We start from the raw sequence: 4,452 nt of genomic DNA, 5'->3' as shown, positions 1-4,452 counted from the left end.
AATTTATATTATTGGGTAGGAATTTATTTTTGTTGGTCTCAACAACCCTAAATCTGAATGATTTTTAGTTTGATTAATCGGTCCAGCTTAATTTCAACAATCATGATTTAATGTCAATTAAAAATATTAAATTTACTAATTTTTAGCCATACGATACATAAATTAGTTGTATGCATTAAATATATTACTTTTAAATATTTGTTAACTTTTTTAAATATAATCATTTAAGAAATTAAAATGAAATAATATATCTGCTTAGTTTTGAAATCTTTATGGTTGATATTAGAAAGATTTTCATTCTATGGAAATTTAAAATTTTCAGAAGTAACAAAAAGCAGGTAGAAAAAATAAAATGTTACATCAAATATTAAAAACCTATAAACTATAAAAATAGTGATTAAAAATGAGACATTAAATAATATAAAAGAAAAAAAATTAATAGAAATGACTTCAAAATTAAATGATAAAAGTAAATTAATTTCAAAAGTAGATGAAAATATTGATTAATAGTGGGTCTTAATTTTTATTTTAATGTTATAAACTATTTATGTGTTAGACCAATTAGGCCCACCACTTATCGCACACTCCACCTAGATTTGTTCCATATTTTGCATGAGAACTAGATAATATATATATGTGTGACTAGTTTGATTCTTATGTGATGCATGTATTTATTTTATTTAATAATTAAAATAAATTAAATTAAATCATATTATTTTTTAATATAACAGATTTAAAATAAATATAAGGAAAGAATTAAGATAAAGAATTTGACAAATAATACATTCAAAAGAATGTGATAATTAAATATATTTTAAATAATATTAAAATATTTTTTAAAAAATATTTGCGTGTGTAAATTTGTTTTTTAAAAGATTTTAAGAGTATTTTAAACATATTACACAAATATATCGTGGTATTTATTAAATTCCGCATTAATTTCATATTTGCTTCTTATATTGTTTATATTCCATTTTTTTAAATAGATTTAATGTTAATGTAAATATTTTTTAATTCTATTAACTATGTTTTCAAAATATTTTTAGTTATGTCAATTGAGTCTGAACTCAATTGGCATGGATATTGTTGCCAATACAGGAGGATGTGAGTTTGAGTGCATTGAAACGCATTATCCTCCTATTTACGGATTGGGGAGGGGCTATGGGTAGTTCTAAGCTTTGTGTCAAAAAGAATAGATATTATCAGGACCTGTAATGAGATTATTAAAAAAACATTTTTATTTATGTCTTTAACCATTTATAATTTTTTAGCAGTAAATTGTAATTGTAAAAAGTTTTAATTTTTTTAACAATTTTGACTGAAAATAATATTTAAAAAAATTTACAACTATTTTTAGATAATTTTTATTAAAAATATGTATTTACAAGATATAACACCCTAAAAATTTTCAATATAGTAAATGACACTATTTCGGAATCAAACATAGTGAAATTCCAAAAAAAATTGGAAACCGAGTTAGACAAATAATTTTTATGAAAGTAAAATTTATAATGGAAATGGAAATCAATGAAAAGAATTGTGGAAGTGGAAATGTGACAAAAAGGATTAAATTAAATAAAATGTAAATTCGACCAAAAATGAGTTATTATTGGTTATTTGACATAAAAATAACTTGGAATATGTATTGGTGTGGTGAAGATCATTTTTGAGAAAAAATTGAAAAAGATTTGAAAGTACGAATTAAATTGTAATTTTTTTATTTTTACTGAAAAAGCATATCAATGTAATTTTTACCACCCAAAGACTATTGTGAATATTTAAAAGTGAATTATGATGTTTGAATTTATTAGTACCTAATGGATGTGAAGAAGTTGTACAAGAAGGCAATAGGGGTAAAATAATAGTTTTACCACATAAGGATATTTTAATCATTTCTCAATTATTTCATATTAGAAAAATTATTTTTACCCAATATTTGATTTTATGGAAATGAATGTGAGCCACTAGATGCGATTAATTATAGATGATGGAGTGTGAACCACTAATTTAAAATGAACTTTAACCAATTTGACTATAACAGCCCAATTTAGGGCCTAGTCGGAACAGTGGTTTTAGGACCACAAATCCGAATTTAAAAAAAATTATTATTTTTATGAGGTTATAGTAAGATTTTATTAGTGCATAAAAAATTTGGTGAGTTAATTTTAATGTTTTCTAGCCCAATTTCGAAAAAGGACTAAATCGCATAAAAGACAAAAGTTGCATTTTAGTACCCAAATGAGTTAAATAGATAAAGAACTTAAATTGAGGGCTTTTAAAGGGCAATTACACCCTTTTTATTAGTGTTATCCGGCCATGTGATTTGTTTTAAGCAAATAGTCAAAGTGTTAGGTGGATGATGTCATGATTTAGTGATTAAATAATGCCTAAAAGCCTAGCTATCATTTCTTTCTTCTCCATCTCTCTTCTCCACCGAAAATATCAGCAAAAATGGAGTTTTGAAGGCTGAAAATTTTCAGCAACTAAAAGCCCTCTCAAGTAAGTGATTCTTACACCCTTTGTTGATGATTTTTGCATTTTTGAGACCCTTGAAGCATGAGTTTTCAAATGAGGGTGATATCTTGCAAAATGGTCAAGAGTTTAGAGTGTTGCCATGAAAGGATTTGTGATGTTTATTGAGTTTTTATGGAGGAATAGGAGTCCTATTTGTGTTATGGACAACTTTTGAAAAAGGTGTTAGCATGAAAACACCTAAAATGGGCTATTTTGCATAAGTTGTAAAATAGTTAATAAGTATGTGAAATAGTGATTATTTGAAGTTGCTATAATAGCAAAAATAGTTCGGTTAGGCCTGAGATACAATGAAATTTGATGAAAATCAATTTCCGGGCATAGGGGTAGAATGGTTATTTTGCCAAAGTCCAAGGGCAAAATAGTCATTTTACCAAAGATGTAAATTTATGATTGCTTAATCCTAATTAGTGACTAAATGAGTGCATATTGTCATTATAGATCAAGAATTACCAAATCCGAACCTAGATCGGGGGGAGGCCAAGCAAACCGACTAAACCGAATAGTCGAGTAGTTTTTGTGAACCGAGGTAAGTTGTATGTAAATGATACAAATACACTGTTAATACTTGTATTCATATCACCATTGAATTGATATTGTATGAGTTGTCAAGTTATGAATTGAGAATGCCTAGTAATAATTGAGATAATAGAAATATCCCGTTGAAACATTAGAATACGAACTAGATATGCATTGGGTGATTTGTGCGCCAGTGTAAGATGTGTTTGGGACATGCTTCGGCCACATTATGAGAGCCAGTGTAAGTCCATGTTTGGGAGATAGCATCGGCATCCAGACGAGGGCTAGTGTAAGACATGTCTGGGACATGCATCAGCCATACCATGATAGCTAGTGTAAGACCATGTCTGGGACATGGCATCGGCACAGAGATGACTGCCAATGTAAGACATGTCTAGGACATGCATTGGCCTCAACAGAGATAGCCAGTGTAAGACGTGTCTGGGGCACGCATCGGCTAAGAGTTTTGCTAGTGTAAGACATGTTTGGGACATGCAACAGCATGCGTATATGAGAGCCAGTGTAAGACCATGTCTGGGACATGGCATCGGCAATATATCCCATGTTGAAGGTTAATAGAATATCCAGTAGTATTCCAAACATTTCAATGATGAGAGTTGTAGATCAATTTTGATAAAGAAAGAATAATCATGTTGTGAGTGGTACAGGTACCTATATGGTAAGCATGAGTAACGAGCTTAATTTAAAGAATGTGACTCGAGTAGATGATAATGAGTAAGTTAAATTATGTTTACCTTTGAGCTATAAGTATGATGACTAATGGTGAGATTGTTGTTGTATATTTATTTATATGCAACTTACTAAGCTTTACGCTTACCCTATTTCCTTTCCCTCTTCTTTCAGTGTTATCAAGCTAACTTAAGGATCCCTTAAAGTCAGAGATATCGATCACATTATCGGCCGCAATACCCGGTATAGTTGGATTTATATTTTTGATGGTGGCATGTATAGGGCTAGACTAGGATGTTGTATTAAGAGAATGGTTCATGTATTTTGGCTTAAGTCAAAGGCCCTTCATTTTGTAATCAAGCCTGGAATAATGGTTATTATTCATTTTGATGAATGCATATAATGTTATTTCTATGGATGAATTAGTGCCCATTGTGATGTGATTTATATATTGAAATGATTTTGTGTAGGTTGTGCAAAATGGGTGACAAAAAGGCTTGGGAAATAGCCTAGTTTGTCCACACGGGTAAGACACACGGGCGTGTGTCTAGGCCGTGTGTGACACACGGCTCACACCCATGGGCGTGTGTTATGGCCGTGCGTCCACTACATTTAAATTTTTAAAATCATTTTAGTACACGGGTAGGCCACACGGGCCTGTACTTAAGCCGTGTCATAAAGTCAGTATGCATGTTTGTAGCACACGAACAA

The 4,452-nt window shown here is 30.1% G+C and overlaps 1 long non-coding RNA gene across 1 annotated transcript; it reads left to right on the top strand.

The window, feature by feature from the left end:
• The first annotated feature begins 2,436 nt into the window (after positions 1 to 2,436).
• On the top strand, positions 2,437 to 4,107 carry LOC121230591 (uncharacterized). The gene is made up of 3 exons (XR_005928547.1): positions 2,437 to 2,499; positions 2,974 to 3,061; positions 3,916 to 4,107. It is a non-coding gene; the product is annotated as an uncharacterized lncRNA (long non-coding RNA).
• Positions 4,108 to 4,452: the final 345 nt, after the last annotated feature.

The sequence above is a fragment of the Gossypium hirsutum genome, chromosome A06, assembly GCF_007990345.1.
Source record: "Gossypium hirsutum isolate 1008001.06 chromosome A06, Gossypium_hirsutum_v2.1, whole genome shotgun sequence".
Taxonomy (NCBI): domain Eukaryota; kingdom Viridiplantae; phylum Streptophyta; class Magnoliopsida; order Malvales; family Malvaceae; genus Gossypium; species Gossypium hirsutum.
This window is presented reverse-complemented; position numbering and strand designations above follow the sequence as displayed.